The sequence below is a fragment of the Trachemys scripta genome, chromosome 8 (assembly GCF_013100865.1).
Source record: "Trachemys scripta elegans isolate TJP31775 chromosome 8, CAS_Tse_1.0, whole genome shotgun sequence".
Lineage (NCBI taxonomy): Eukaryota > Metazoa > Chordata > Testudines > Emydidae > Trachemys > Trachemys scripta.
The window spans coordinates 81,541,055-81,558,040 of NC_048305.1; positions in this window are offsets into that span (position 1 = coordinate 81,541,055).

Consider the following 16,986-nt stretch of genomic DNA (forward strand, 5'->3'; position numbering starts at 1 on the left):
TGGCAGAACTGGCATTGACTTCAGTGGGGCCAGGATTTCATCCTTGCTCCCTGCACGCTGACATATATTTCAACTAATGAGTATTTGTCTATGCAAAGTCCATCCAACTGAAATTTTAGTTAGTTACTATTAATGGGTTTTAGTAAAATAGAAAACATTTCTTGTCTGCTTTAGTGTCACTTTGGAGAATCACATACAAAAAATTATTAATTTTCAGTTCTGATTTTGGATTTAGAATTTTGCATTTAAAAACTAGAAGAAAAATCTTCCCCTACCACTTTCTTCTTTTTCATTTAAATTATTTTCTTCTGTGTTTTATAGCAACAAGTCACTGTTGTTCTGTTTTCTTTAGTTACTTCTTTGTGTATTCAACTTAATTTATGTCTTCATAACTCTGTGAAGGATTATGGGTCTTGAACCTGGCCCCATGGGTCCTCCTCCAGTGCTTAGAGCACAGCCATCACCCAGCAGGTCACAAGGAGGCACAAGAAGTTGTCTGAGCAATTGGGTGGATCTCTGGCTGTCTGTTATTTTGGACCTTGACTTGCCTGACTCCTGAGCCATGTCTTCCTTCCTATTCCTGGTTCCTGCCTCCCAGCCTCTTTTTGGTCCCTGCCCTTCTTATCCCAGATTCTCCGCTCCTGGCTTCTGCTTTCTGCCTTGCTCCGGGTCCCTGCTCCTCCACACTGACTCTGACTTGACCCCTGACCCCTCTCCTGATTGAGGCTCTGGCTTTGAACCTTGGCGTGACTCCCGAGTCCTGCTTCCGCTCCAACCCCTGGCTCTGGTTCCTGACTCTGATCACTTAGCCTGACTGCCCATGCTCCAGTCTTTACAAGTTCTGTGCATAAGATTTGTTGGTAATTTGTGCACCCGCTGCTGCTGACGCTTAAGGTAGGCCAAGAAAGATTTTAACGTTTGCCTAGGAGCAAGACTCCCCTTGAGTTGGAGCTGTGATGAAGAATGGAATTTTACTGCTCAGTAACCTTTAACCTATTTTTAGGCTGTTTTAAGATATTTATTTCATAATGTATTAACTGCAAGATGTATAAAGAATTAAATTATCCAAAAAGGGTATACATAGTGACTAACCAAGATAGGTGTTGAGACAGATGCAATGGAACAGGGAACCTTGGAAACAGCCTAAAATAAGAAGTGTATATTAAAAAGAGGAAGTAGAAAAAGACTAAAATGATGCACAGTGAGCGGAACAAGCCTATAATTGCCCCTAAAACATAGGGGAAGTGAGATGATTTGCAGACTGGAGGCAGGCTGTCAGTGAACAACAGGGGACGTCTTCCGCAGCTGTTGTAACTGTATGCTTCTCTGTGTATGTGCTGTCTTTACTAACTGTTAGCTTTGTTTGGATATATCAATGTAATTTATCCGAGGCTTGTTATTACTGAAGTAATTGGGATTCAAGAGAGCCACTCTCACTAAACATGTAATTACAGTTAACATTTTTATCAATTATTGGTTATCAATTATTTGGTTATTGATTATTAGCAAATTATTAACAATTGATTATTAACAACAGGCTCTACTGCAGCAGAGCCAAAAATATTGTAAGTCCTATTTTTCTGCAGTAGAAGAATGACATTGCAAATGAAAAATGAATCAAGAAAACTTTCCCCTCTAAATTATAGAAATGTTAATGTAGGTGAAATTTTGTTCTTGAACTACCTCACAATACAGTAAGTACAGTAAGTAATGATTGTACATTCATTTGTATGTATTATAATAAAGTTAGTCTTGATGAACTGATATGGAATTATCATCAATATGTTTTCCTTGTCTGAAGATGCAGAAAATTCTGGTTTAAAAAAACCTCCTAGATTACATTATCAGAATGAATAAATTTACTTAAGCCTCAATATGTTATTCTGACTTGTTGGCTATTACTTTTCCAGTTGCAAGCAATAATGACACAGCAAGGATATTCTATTTGAGAAAATATTTAAATAAAGTTTCTTCATCCACAAATGAGATGCAGCATATTTACATTTTTATTTGATGAAGCCTGTCCCTGCTATCTTTGTTCTTAATTTGGTCTCAAAAGAATTAGTAGTAAGAGGAAAAATAGTCTGTAAATATGTATGAAATCAAATTTAGAGGGTAAGCTGAAAGGTATTGACTGCCAGCAGTGCTGAACAGCAGGAGGCAAAATTTCCTCCATAGTTTTCTTCTTGGCTGGAAACACATTGCCTTCCATCTAGATTATTTAATCCTCAAAATGCACATCAAAGCTTCTCATCAGGCGGTGTATGTCTTTATAGGCAGTTGAATGTCAAAGATCTAGCTTAAAGATTTTTGAAAAATGTAAAACATAATAGATCCCAGATAATAACACAGCAGTGAAGCTCCTGTACTATTCGTTCCAGCAAAGTACTAGCATCACAGATTGTGGCTAATCTTTGTGGCAAAAGGAAGAGCAAATTTGCTACAAGAGAATTTGTGACATCCATCCAATTGATAGTCCAATAACATGATTCGATCATTTTATTTCTAATATTAGCTTGTTAACAATTCCCTTCTCTCTTTACACTTGTGGCTTGCAAGAACAATTGGGTATGAGTTATCTCACTCCTACTGCCCAATTAGGCAGTGGAAAAACGTATGCAAAAATATGTATGAGGCATTTTCCTTTTGTATATTCTTAACAGGATGCAGGCTTCAGCACTATGGCTGTCTTTCCAGAACTAATTTAATTCAGTCTTTGGCAAGGATTGCTTGCTTGTAATGATTACCTCAGTTCTCTTGAATGATTATCTCATTGTTAGGGAGCAGTTTAAAAACCTTTTTAACAATTTTGTTTTGCAATTATGAACTTGAATTTTTCAGTGGAGATGGATGTATTAAATACCAACCCACTGCAAGGAGACCGACCATGGAAACTCTAAAGAAGTGCTATAGTTAAAGAAGCAATAATTCGGTATTATTCCTGCAGCAGGAACAGGAAGAGAAATCACACCAGCTACAGAAATAGACAGGGAGGAGATAAAAAGAGGAGTGAAAAATAGAAAGAGGCCTCTTCACGGTGCCGTGGAATATTTCTTCTTTTTCATTTTTTTTAGTACGCTCTCCTTCCATTTTATTCAGTTAAGCACCAGTGGTGATATGTCCTACAGATGGCTCAGCTGTGACATACAATTAAGATAGCTGTCTTGAGCATCCAGAGGTTTCATTTTGTATTTATTTAAGACCGTCTTGTTTTTAAAACTCTCCATAGTCTTGCTTAAGCCTTCACTTTCCCACGATTCCTTTGCTTTGCTCATACAATGCCTTTTTCCTTTGTGCAATCTTGCCACTTGTGGTGTAAAAACCACCTCTTTCGCTGCTGCCATATGGAGCTGCCATTCTGGATTTCTCCACCTCATCACCTCTCTGTCTCCTTCCAAATCTCATTGTCATCTTAGATAAGTATAAAATCCTATGCCTGCTTTAGGGCACTATATCAACTTTGAACATATTTAGTCTATTCCCCCGCCCTCCACTACTTTCCTTTAAGTATAGCCTCCTGTTAATTGTTTTCCTGCAACAACCTTCCCATTTCTATTAAAGCAGCTATAACTGCCCTACATCTCATTACATTGCCTCAGAATTTGGATAACTGTATTTCATGACTATATAGGATGCCAATTATATTTCTGATAGACTAGCAACACAATTCTCTATTTAAAAAGAAATTATTCCAGCCTTTTAGAGGATTCCTAAACACATCCCCCATCTTTAGAGTTCTCTAATTCATGCTCTCTCTCTCTCTCTCTCTGCTTTGGGTCTTATAACAGCATCTAACTATAACAGCATAGTTCCTAACACCTATTCAGTGTCTTGGTATATTTTGGCAATTTATGTATATGGCACTGAACTACCAGCAGTGTGTGCCTACCGGGTAAGATTTGAACCCAGTGTAGTCACTGTCGCAGTAACCATTCTCTTCTGGAATGTTCTTTTTTTTTCATTCTGTTGGGCTTTGTTACAGAGAATTATCCTATCTCAGTAGCCTGGAGAGATAAGACTTTGTCGAGATATAAAACACATACAGATAAAAGAGTGAAAAATTGAAATGATGTTGAGGCTCAGTAGTTGAAGTAGCTTTTTGTGATGTAATGAAATTTGTGCCCTTTAGACTGGCAGTAATACCAGGTGTTGCAGTAGATCGGCCCGAGTAGATGCCAAAGTTCCAAAATAACACCTGCCCACTCTATCCTGATCCATTAGATATCAGTATTAAGGACAATGTGACTTTGCTACTGTTTCCATTTTGCTTATGACATGGCAGGCAAATTAAAGCTCAATGTGCCTACAGAGTACAGAACTGCCAAATGTTCTCTCCTGTATACCGCCTTTAACGATAGTTGTACACGTGCAAGTCAAAGTCAATGGGAATTTCATGTGGCAATTCAGGGCAATGTGTGGCCTTTAGTTCCTAAAATAAAGCTTCATCCTGTGTGAGACAGAGGAGCCTCAACTCCCATTTAACTCACTAGTAGTTGTGGGGGCTCAGCATCTCTCAGGAGGCGTTCAGTTGCACACTGAATCAGACCATTACACATCTGATACTTTGTTGTCAAGGTAATGCAATGAATTTATAAGGTCAGCTGCTGGACCCAGCAAACTAAACACTTACAAAATAGTAATCCATCTTTCAAATCACCACCACCACCCCAATTATTTACAGTAAAGGAAAATATACCATATGTTCTTTATTTCTAGGCATCACAGGGGGCATTACAACAGAAGTGAAAGGAGTGCTCTCATTGTGCCCAAGCATTGGATAACATATGGCATGTTTCACCCTTAACTGTGAATTTTCTTGATTTTATTCACATACTCAACATTCTTTTAAATGTTTTTTGTGGGTATCTACATCTTTCTTTTATTTCTTATATTCCATTTGGTTGGTGTTTTTTATTGATTTATTTATTTTTACGTTATGGATGTCTCCTTTCTATATTTCTGAATAGTTAGTCTAACTTTTAGTTTATAAATTTAAACTTATTTCTAAGATTAAAATATGCCTTTTAAGCACTGGAAGAAAGAGCTCATACTGAAAAATGTTCGTTTGTTGGGTGCTTATAATGTACCTCTCATGTAGAATGACTATTTAGTTAAATGAAATTGCTCCTTAGTCTTAAATTTGTTTGTTTTAAAGACAAAATGTCTGGTTCAAATTAGAGACTAATGACTTGCAAAATGTCTTTTAAAAGCATTTGAATTTTAATTCTTTACTGATTTTAAGATGTAATAATTGTACAGCTCACTGTTAAAAATAATACACCTACCAAAATATACTAAAAATCAAGCATTATAGTTGGCAAACTACTACATACTTACAGTATTTTTAAAAATCCCTCCTACCTACAGCTTTCCTCTACATTAATTTTAAATGCTTGTTTTGTTGTCATACAAATGTATACTAATCCCAATTACAGTGGTGTAATAAAATATATTTAAAATCCTGATTTATATTTTAGGAATGTTTAGCTCAAAACCAAACAGATTAGCTTCAAGTTTCATGCCCCGTAAAATGTGCTCTCTGCCTATGTTTTGTGTTTTAGCCGAGAGCAAATCTTTGTAAATCCCTGAGAATATTTGTTGATATTGCAAGGAGTGACCCAACCTTAAATCCAATATTAATTTAACTCTATTTATTTATTTTTCTTTTTCATCCAAAGAAATATGGCTCTGCTGCCAAAGCAGCTGAATGAGGATGAATATGGTACTGAACAAACCTTTCATCTGACAAAAATCAGAGCAGACCTTTAACTTTCTTTTTCGTGTTGGTAAAGATTAACCAATTTTTTTAATTGGTACATAAAGCTGATGGCCAACAAAAGAGCACTGTTCTTCTTCCGTTAGCAAGGGCTGCTTCCACTGAGCAATCACTTCCCACCAAAGATCCTCAGAGCAACGTTTTGGCACACTGAATACATCTTGTAGCCCCCGCACCTTGCAGCTAAAGAAAATATAATGGCAGACAAGTTGTCACAGCCCTCAAGACCATCACAAGTAGTCTGCGAAGCAGTTGGTGGTAGACATGCTGTTCTAGATGTGGCGCTATCCTGCCATAGATCTCTGTGTTAAAATTAGCTTTTACTCAGAACATGGAGCACTACTCTCTCATCTTCGCATCTAGATCTGATGCTCATTTTAAAAGGGCAGTTTTCCAATCCTTGGTTAATTTAACTCCTCACCACACCTTCCTGTGGGCTGTACTGCTGATTAGACACACACATATAGGGATATGCCCAAGCCACTTTGAAAAACAGAGGTTATTTACCATCAATTGTGATTCTGAAAAGGTGTTGTTGATATCCCTACTGTTCCCTCTACCTCCGAATTCCGTTCTTTGATGGACATGGGTTTAGCGGAATTGAAGCCATTGGGGACTATACGCTCTTCTAACCATAAGGAGGTACTCATGCCAGTTGGGACTGCATTACTTTTCTAGATTTCCTAAGCTCAGCAGTGCCAGGGTGTGCATCCCACCTAGGGTGACCAGATGTCCTGATTTTATAGGGACAGTCCTGATTTTTGGGTCTTTTTCTTATATAGGCTCCTATTACCCTCTCCCGATTTTTCACACTTGCTGTCTAGTCACCCTACACAAGTGTGAGTATGCAGTGGGAATGCTCTCAAAGGACTGCTATTACTGGTAAAAAGCAACAGAGAGTCCTGTGGCACCTTTGAGACTAACAGAAGTATTGGGAGCATAAGCTTTCATGGGTAAGAACCTCACTTCTTCAGATGCAATTACTATTACTGGTAAGTAACCTTTCTTTTCAACCCTCCAAGAGCACTCAAAACCTTTGATCACATGGACTAGTCATCATGGCTAACTCTTTAACTGCTTTTCCTGTTTGGCTCCGTGTCTCTCTGCCCCAGCCACACTTCTGCTTCATATCTGTCAGATGTATTTTGCACTGCCCCTCTGGTTGTCTGCATAGTTGTATTTGTTCAACAGGTGCCAACAAGTCTCCTTATTGGGTCTTCTTGCATGCCTCATTCCTCTCCAATGTTTCTGCTCACCAGCCTTTCTTCTCCTTTTGGCTTTCTCTGCTCTAACTCCCCATTTTCGGCCTCTGTCCAATTAACCCTGTTCTACCACCCATTCCTACCCCACACAGCCATTGATTATTTCATCCTATGATACTATTCTTTCATTGCCAAAAAGAATTGAGGAAGAAATGGTTAAAATAAAACTGTTTCAAATGTGTTCCTTTTTCACTTGCCTTCAAAGACTTAAGTTCAGGCTCCCAGGAGGAGTCTGCTACCCAAGGAGGAGATGGTGGCATAACTGACACCCAAAGTAGCACAAAATGAGGTATGCTTCTTACAAGAGGAACACATCGGACCTGAACTCAGGTCTTGGTAAGTTAAAACAAAAAAAAACCCCTTTCATTTTCCCCTTAAAATGCAACTTTAGTGCCAGATTCTGGCTACCAGTGGTGTACAGTCAATGCTGCAAAACATGCAAGCAGAGACACAGCATGAGTAGAAGTTTTCCATCCTGATTCTGGCCTCCTCTAGGCTACATGCTGGCTTTCTGTGACTGGAACACTGGTGGGCATTCACAATCAGGAACCCAGCAGATTTGCGTGTGGTCTGTCCATTTGCACAATGCAGGATAAGGCCTGGGCATCTTCAGGCAACCTGAGTGCTGCTCATGTGGGATATAGAGACAAGCACAAGCTATAATATTTGGATGTCAAACCTTTCCTGTTCCCCCATCCCTCATGTACCTCAAAGTCTGGAGAGTTCAGATCCAGCATTTCGGCCCATCATAGTGATATGGATCAGCCACAAAATCCAGAACCAGCTTCAGATTCTACCAACCCCAGGGTTTGTTGGACTGCTTGAGACTGGCATATGCAATTGTGCCCCCTATTGTCTAAATACAGCCCTAAATTTGAGTTTTATTATATGCATGCCTTCAAACAGCAAATATTCCCAATCCACATCCTAAGGGTGAAGTCTGAGCATAGTGAGAGTTGAAAGGGGAAACAGGAATGCTAGATGACTAAACTGGTGAATCAAAAGCCATCTGCCTCCCAAAATCTGATTTAAAACCAGTCTCCTTTCAAATGAGTTTGGTGATTGTAGCACTTCAGTGAGTGTCAAGCCCCATGAAAAGAACATTCTGCCTGACTCTAATTGTTAACCTTACAATACAAAAGTCTTTGTCATAAAACCACCAAGCTGTTTGGCTCAAAGGGCACTCTTTGCTCATGAGATTGCACAGGTTGTAATGAGCACAGAGACTTAATTACTTGCTTCCATCAATTGAAGGGTATCTTCCAGGTCAGGCTTAAGGCATATTGATGAAAAGTACAGGAAATCTTACAGAGAATCAGCTGGCAGTACACTTGTGTTTGCAGATACCCAGAAGAATTCTTTCCCTCTCTCGGGTTTATAATTTCGTACTTTGCAGAAGCAATGAATTTATCATACATGTTGATATGAAGAGTGAGCAGAGTGTAATAAAGGAGAAATGCTTAAGAAAAAAGACTGGCTTACAATTATTTTGCTAAAATAATTTGCTAAAAACTCTGATCCAAATCAATGACTGTACCTGCTATGGGTAGAACGTTACTTAATTAAATTTGTTTTATTGTGGAAGGCTGCATTTGCAACTGCCTGACTGCAATTCAGAGCAGAAATCTGGCCTCTTCTATTCAGGTTCTGAATTTCTGAGTATGACCGCTTAGTCATAAAAGTGATTTTGTTTAGAAGAACCTTTTTTTTAATCATGTTTATATTTCACTAAATACAGAATAAAATTAGAGCTTTTAGATTTTTTTGTCAAAAAATAATTACAAATTTTAAAAGTGTAAAGTCTTAAAACAACAGTGAAAAGGAAAGCAGTTGGAAAGAGGTTGCTGCTAGATGATAAATCGATGTTGATTTCACTTGGGGGGAAAATAGCCCCTGAGTCTTTGTTTTTTATGATTGCATCCTATGTGAACAGCTTTTACAACAGTTCTATATATTCTGAAGGCGGAAGCAGGATGTCAGGGCCTTGTCATCTTTGGTCAGTGGAGTAGTTTGTCAGGAGAGTTTTCAACTATAAAAGCATCAGTAACTCATCAGAATATTTGTTGCCTCTTTTTGACAAAAGAGGCAAGTGTCTGTCAAGAAAAATCTGGGGTTTTCCTTGACTTCCCCTAGGAGCATGTAACCACACTGCCTAGCCCAAGACTCCCGAAGCCCTGCGTGCAAAATAGATATTGTTCTTGTAGAATCTTGTTCTTTGTAACACACTGCAACATCACTTAGCCTAGTTGCTACCATGTGTGCAACAAAATGAGCAACTTTAATTAATGAAGCACACGTTATGCATCGAGGCTTGAACAGCAGTCTCACTGTGTATGGAAACAAAATTCTAAAATAAAAATATAAAAATGGTATTTCAGATATGGAAGCTAGCTTTACACATAGTTAAATGCCAATATATTGCTAACCTGCGGGGGTGGAGGGAATAGCACCCAGGTACCTGATAGATCATATCCATGCTTATAAACAAACAATTCAGTTGCTTAAGGGTTATAGAAATTTAAATGCAAATAGCACTTTGTAATGATACCCTGGAGACTGACATTGTAGTCAATTTCTTGAGGATGCATTACTGTAAACTTAGTTTTGCTACTGGTTTCCTTAGAAACTAGAACAAGGTATTGTTCAGGACATAAAGTAATATCCTGTTTCAGTGACTGAGGATCCTGAACTAAAAAATAATTGATTTTGCATGAGGCATTGGATTATTATGTACTCTCTCTATTTCTGAGAGATATCACGGGCAAAACATATCAACTTAGAAATGGTTTCAAGTCTGCAACTTTACTTCTAATGAGCTCACTGCAAGAATACTATAATTGCTGAAAATTTTGGCTTTTAAAGCTTTAAGTTAACAAAACTGTGTTATACAATCCATGCAGAATTCCCAAAGTGCAGTTTACTAATAATAATTTATCTATTGCAGAGTGGGGTTGCCGCACTTTTTACTGCTTAACAACAAAGGAATCTTAATGTATACCTCAGCCATGGATTGAGGTACTTCACAGGTATGTTTACAATTTATGAAGAATCCCACCCCTTTTAAAAAGCATATTGTTGTATGTGACAGTCATAAAACTAAAGATTGGATTAACAACTTCTGAAAAATGTAGGTTGCTCTGACCACTGGGGAGGATATTAAGGGGCATTTGGAGCTCTAACTCAGGAATAGATGCTTTAGTTTTCCATAAAGAAGCATTTAGTAGAAGTATATAGCAGAGATGTTCCAAAAGTGGATGTCTGTGCTGTACATGAGTGTACTCATATGGGTTCTCAGATGTGTAACTGCTCATGCTATGCACTTAAATACCCATTTGAGTGCCCCAATGCGTGATCTAAGTGCCCGTGTTCAGAACTGGTGTTCCTCAGCTGGTTGACATATTGGGTTGGTAGATATTTTAGTAGTACCCATGGGCTGCTTGTATTTTAGTGGCTGCTCTGTCTCTAATACTGAATCACCAATGAGTTTCGTTTGGGGGGGCGTGACTGTACACTATGAACCTTTCAATAGGGTTTTTCACTTCTATAACTGCAGGTTTTAAATTAAATGTGAAAACATTTCTGTTTGTTAAAAATTAATTTTAAAAACTCAGAATCAGGACTGATATTCCTTTTAATGAATGTGAAATAATTTTGCCATTATTACTACAGAAAAGTTTTTTTACTAATGGTAAAAGTTCCCAATAGATGACATTAATACAAAGCCAAAATCGATTCAGTGATCCACCCTTTCAGTCCCGACAGTTGTACTTTGTTCTAAGTACAGTGTGCCTTAAATAGATAATCTTGTTGAACTTATTAAATATACTTAAAGTACTACTTTTCCATAAGTGTTTCTCCTACACCAGTGTCCTTAGTGCTTTTTATGTGCAAAGCCCCATTTTATATTCAAACAAGATGGACTAAAAATTTTTTGCATAGTCTCTGGAATTTCCTGGCAAGATGGTAGAAATTCTGCAACAGCTAAAGATAAATGAATAATTGGGGAGGAGGTGTTATTGAACTAAGTATAAGAGTAATAACAAAGCACTGCAGTGCCTGTATTGTTTTTTCTGGATTGTGTGATAAACAAATTAACTGGACATTTCTGTGAAAAGGATCAGCAGTGAAATAGATAACAGTGATGACATTGAAGTGTCGTTAATTTTCAAAATTAACAAGTCATTGAGCTGACTGGTAGCGGTTAGCACCTCTCAGAGCTATGATTATGTAAGCGGGGGAATGGTCCCGCTATTGTGGGGAACTTTCCTGGCTTCTGCACTACCCCGGTGAAGAGGGCTAGCGAAAGGATCCGAGTCCTCGCTCCCACTTCCTTTACCCAGAGGCCTCCCTGCCCTTGAGGACTTCCCTTCCACTCTCCTGTCTGGCAGAGTCCTCATAAACCCCGACAAGGCTGGGCCCAGGATTCCTGGGGGGCTCGACCCCCAACCCTGCGGTGGTCACCCAGGACAGGGGCTAGGGTGTCCCCACTCCGGGGTACTCTCTCTGCACTGGGCACCTCCCTGACCCACTGATCATTTCATACAATTTAAAGCAAATACAAGTTGTTTAATTAACAATTAATTTTAAAAAAAGAATAAGGAAAAATGGGAAAGGTTAGAGGAAAACACATCACCCTGCTCTGTGGCAGGGAACATTACAACCAGTGTCTCTGGAACGTCAGGGCAGTTCAATCTGTTCCTTGTAGGTCCCAGGCCTGCTTCTCAGGCCCTGTCTGTGCTGCAGAGACGCTGTGGATTGGACACTTGCTCTGGCGGTGGCCACACGCTCTCAGGCTCTAGGTGGCAGGACCCTTTTTCCCAGCGTCGCCCCTGCCCAGTCGGGGTTATGATCCCCCTGCAAGTCTGGCCTGCAAGGCCTCTTGGCTGAGGCGTCTCCCTGTGCTGGGCCCACTGCCCAGGGTCCCCCTCACTCTCCCCAGCTGCTCACCGCACTCGGACTGCACACGGCTCCGGACTGCCCCAGCCCCAGCTCCGGACTGCTCCAGCCTCAGCTCCAGCTCCGGACTGCCCCAGCCCCAGCTCTGGACTGCTCCAGCCTCAGCTCCAGCTCCGGACTGCTCCAGCCCCAGCTCCAGCTCCACTCTGCCTCAGCACGGCTGCTGCTGCTGCTCTGCCTTCAGCTCCCTGGGCTGCTTCTCTGGCCTCTCTGGCTCTGGTTGCTGCAGCTCTGCTCCCAGGACAGCTCTGCTCTGCAGGCTGCTTCTGTGACTCTGCTCCCAGCTCTGACCTGCTTCCTGGCTGCTTGTCTGGCCCCTCTGGCTCTGGTTGCTACAGCTCTGGTCCCAGGGCAGGTCTGCTCTCTCCGGGCTGTGCTCTGGCTTTTGGGGCTGCAACTCTGCTTCCAGCAGCTTAGCTCGGGCCCCTGCCCTCTCCTTAGCTCGGCCCCACTCTGTCTGACTCAGGCCATTCCAGTTTCCACGGAGGACGGGACCCACCCTGGCCTCCTGACTCTCTGATTAGCCTGCCCGCCCTGTCAATCAGGCTGATCTGGAGCATTGGCCTCTCCCCATTGCCCCTGGGGACTGTCAGTCTCAGGCTCCTGATTTGCCATCGACCCTTCCCCTTTCAGTGCTGGGAGCTAGCCAACCAAAACACCCCACTGAATGTTAGTAAGGGGGCAACAGTCCCCTTACAGTTAGAAAAGACAACACTACATCAATTAGGCTATATCACTAGAAATGCTGCAGTTCTCCCATGGCTGTAGTTAATCCACCAACCCAAGAGGCGGTAACGAGGTTGACAGCACTGTCTTCACAAGGAGTTAGGTCAGCTTAACTACATCTCTCAGGGGTGTGAATTTTTCACACCCCTGAGTGATGTAGCTGGGTCGACCTAACTTTTTAGTGTAGACCTGCATTACTCTTGATTCATGTTTTCAAGGTTATCTTTGCAATCATAAGCCACAAGTTTTGTTGTGTGTGTGTTGTTGGTTTTTTTTTGTAATGACAATTTAGATTCTGGAGCACAATGTATCATGGGTGTAGCTGCAAATTCTGCAGCTGCATAATTATGGAACATAAGATTTTAGATGGATTTGGGGAAGGAGTGAGGTGGTAGTGGGATCAGGTGACAAGTCTGGGAGAGCTAGCAAGCAGTGGAGAGCATGAGAAGGCCTTCACTTTGTGTCACTGCTGGTCATAGCTACTACCTTTTCCTTCCCTACTTCTCAATGCTGGCTGCTTCTCCTTCCTGATCCAGGAAGAGGCGCAGCGAGACGGGAGGAGAAGAGACAGCTTGGCTAGCTGTTTAGCAAATGTCACAGTAGCTCCAGTGGTGGGAATGAGTAATTGTAGGGCAAACCTTTCTGCCTGCTTGATGTGTGACATTACAGTAGGGCTTAGGGAATGAGACACAGCAGGACTCTGTGTATGAGTGTCATGTAAGATGCATGGCACTTGGCAGGCCTTTGTGAGGATGATCACATACTGTATGTGCTGGGAAATGTGTGCTTCATTATCTGTTATGGTTTCTGTCTGTTTAAAATACACTTACTCTGTATGTAGTTGCAGTATCGCCTGCCCCATGAGTTCAAAGATCACGAGTCAGACCTGAAAACATAATGAGCCTCTTTAAAAATCACAGTTTTTAGTCTGTCTTCTGATACTTTATTTCCCTAGCCTATTCCCAATGAGTCTGTGACAACCACAGTATGGCCAATCTGGCATATTTACTACAAGTAAAAGATTTTGGCCCCTGCTGCAATTCCTCTGGCAATAACATGAAGGGTTCTTGCCTTTATGCAGATTTGGAGCAGGTGCCTGTAGGTCTTGCTCTCTAGTTCTTGCCCTTCCCAGGCCCTGGCAGCCACTTGTTCCCTTAGCTGCCAGCGTTTCCACAGCTCCATGTGTGAGGTTTCTTTACAATGTAAAAATGTCACTAATCTCCCTCCATGGTTCTCTGCTGCCACTGCACGGGGTTGGAGGGCTGGAGGGAAGGTGGGAGGGACATTATAGACTTTCTCACAGATGAGGAGCATCACACATGGAGCTGCACAAAACTTCATTTGCCCATAAAAGTCAGTTGCTACTGCCACCCTCTCCCCCACAATTATCATTTCGTACCCCCCTTACCTTCTTGTGTGCCCTGCTACTACCCCAGATCCCAGTGCTCTGCTGCAGGAAGCCCTTTGTCAGATTGGGGGATGCAGAGGAAGATGTAGGAGTCAGACCTTAGGCCTGGGCTACACTAGCAGGGGGGTTCGAAATAAGATACGCAACTTCAGCTAGCTGAAGTTGAAGTATCTTAGTTCGACTTATCTGGCCGTCCTCACAGCGGCGAGTCGACTGCCACGGCTCCCCCGTCGACTCTGCTTACTCCTCCTGCCGAGGTGGAGTACGGGCATTGATTTGGAGATTGATTTATCGCATCCAGACGAGATGCGATAAATCGATCCCCGATACATCAAACACTACCCGCCGATCCGGCAGGTAGTATAGACTTGCCCTTAGCTCTCCCTTACTCCTGATCAGCAGAAGGAGGTGTAGCCATAGCAGGAGAGGACGGCATGGGGAAGGGCAGATTTTCAGGCAGAGGGGTTGAGAGGATGCTGCTGCTGCTGCTGCAGGGTGAGCAACCAGGACAATGCTACTCCAAGCAACTGCTTGTGAGGCAGAGTGCAGCCATTACTGAAAGGGTATATTGAAATCAGGGCCGGCTCCAGGCACCAGCTTAACAAGCAGGTGCTTGGGGCAGCCAAGGGAGAGGGGCGGCATGTGCGGCAATTTGGGGGTGGCAGGTCCCTCACTCCCTAGGAGAGAAGAACCTGCTGCCGAACTGCCGCCGCCAATCGCAGCTTTTTTTTTTTCCCCCGAATTGCCGCCGTCGGTCACGATTGGGATCGCGGCTTTTTTTTTTTTTTGCTTGGGGCGGCAGAAATGCTGGAGCCGGCCCTGATTGAAATGCCTTCCTGTAACAATGTACCTCAGGGGTAGGCAACCTATGGCACGCAAGCTGATTTTCAGTGGCACTCACACTGCCCGGGTCCTGGCCACTGGTCCGGGGGGCTCTGCATTTTAATTTAATTTTAAATGAAGCTTCTTAAACATTTTAAAAACCTTATTTACTTTACATACAACAATAGTTTAGTTATATATTATAGACTTATAGAAAGAGACCTTCTAAAAACGTTAAAATGTATTACCGGCATGCGAAACCTTAAATTAGAGTGAATAAATGAAGACTCGGCACACCACCTCTGAAAGGCTGCCCACCCCTGATGTACATATACCCCCCAGAAAGTGGGGGAAGAGGGGAAGGGGCAGTGGGGCTCAGCCTTAGCTCCCAATCCCACAAGGCAGGGAGAGAGACAGAGGAGGAATTACCATTTTTACCTCCCCACTCCCAGAGCGAGAAGGGATTCCCCCCAGTTGATCTCTGTTTGCATGAGGAAGGGGACTGAAGGCTGGCCCCAGCCACTGATAGTGGCATCTCATCAGATTGGGGAGGAGAGTGGGCCGCCTTGTCAGTCCCCCAAAGAAAGATGGGGAGCAAGTCAGCCAGTTACCCCGAGAAGCTTGTGGAGTAGTGGGGGGAAATCAAGAACATGAGATTCCCCCCAAAAGCCTCTGAGAGTGAGTGGGGTGGAAGATGCAGTTCGGGGCAGTGAGGAGTTTGTGGGATGAGAGGGCAGAAGCTCTGGCGGCGGGCAGAGTAAGTGGCTGTAGACGCCAGGAGCAGGAAGGGCTCAGGGCATCAGGTTCCTTTTAGGCAACAGAGAATGAGAAAAGGGGCTGGGTGGTGGGTACCTGCTCGGGCAGGGGAGTGGTGAACACTGAGACAATGAGAGGGAGGAGATAGAAGGGATGGGGTACAGGAGTTCCAGATTACTGGGAGGAGGTGGGGATTGGGCTGGAGGATATCAGATACCTGCCAGGGCTCGGAGTGGAGAGTGGGGTTAGTGGGAGGGAGGGCAAGGAAGGGGCCAGGTAACTGGGAGAGATGGGTGAGGAGGGAATGGGTCAGATTGGGAAGCAGGGGCTGTAGGTAGTCAGAAATGGGGAGGGACTGGGTAGGAAGTACCTTCTCGGGCTGAGGAGCAGCAAAGGCTGAGACAGTGGGAGGGGGCAGGACTCAAGGGAGCCAGGAGTCTGGTAGGATAAGGGCACTCAGGGGAGGGAAGGGATCAGGGAAGCAGGTACTTATATGGGCCATGGAGGGGAGAGCAGATGGCTGCTGAAAGTGGGAGGGAGGTGAGTGCAGACACCTGCTTCAAAGTCCATGTGAGGACAGGAATAACTTATAACCTCACAAGAGCTCCTGAAGAAGAGGGCAGAATTGTGGGGCTTGCAATACATTTACATGTTGGCAACATTGCGGTTGTGACTGCAGTCTGTGTCAAATGGTGAATTTCATTTTGTGTTGGCTTTTCTGTTTTTGTGTGCTAACTCTTGTTCCGTGAGTGAAACAAACCAGTCTAGCATTGACAAGGCCAGTATATTCTGGATACTGAGCTCATGGTAGGAGGTGCAGCACCTCCTAGAGAGCTCACAAGCAATCAGTGTTGAATGACTCTTTCCTACAAAAGGATGGTTTTGCTTCTGGCAAGGACCATTGACTTTGAATGGGCTCTCTACACGGAAACACGTCTGGTGGCTGAAATCCCCGGCACGGGGCCTGGGAGAGCTGTAATTTCTCTAGCTGACTAAAGAGGAGAGAAGGTTTGTGACTGGTTGTATCACAGAAACCCCCTTGGGAGCTGCCAACTGATGTGCCAAGACTACTTCTGCCCCTGCTTTCCCTGCCAGCTTGAGACTCCAGCACCTGTCTTGTTGAGCCAGACACGCCTGTCTGCTCCAACCCAGACCCAGGGTCTGAACCACGTGCCCCAAAGCTGTAGACTTAGCTGAAAGCAACTTACAGAAGTGTTCCTGTCTTTAACACTCAGATACCCAACTCCCAATGGGGTCTAAACCCCAAATAAATTCATTTT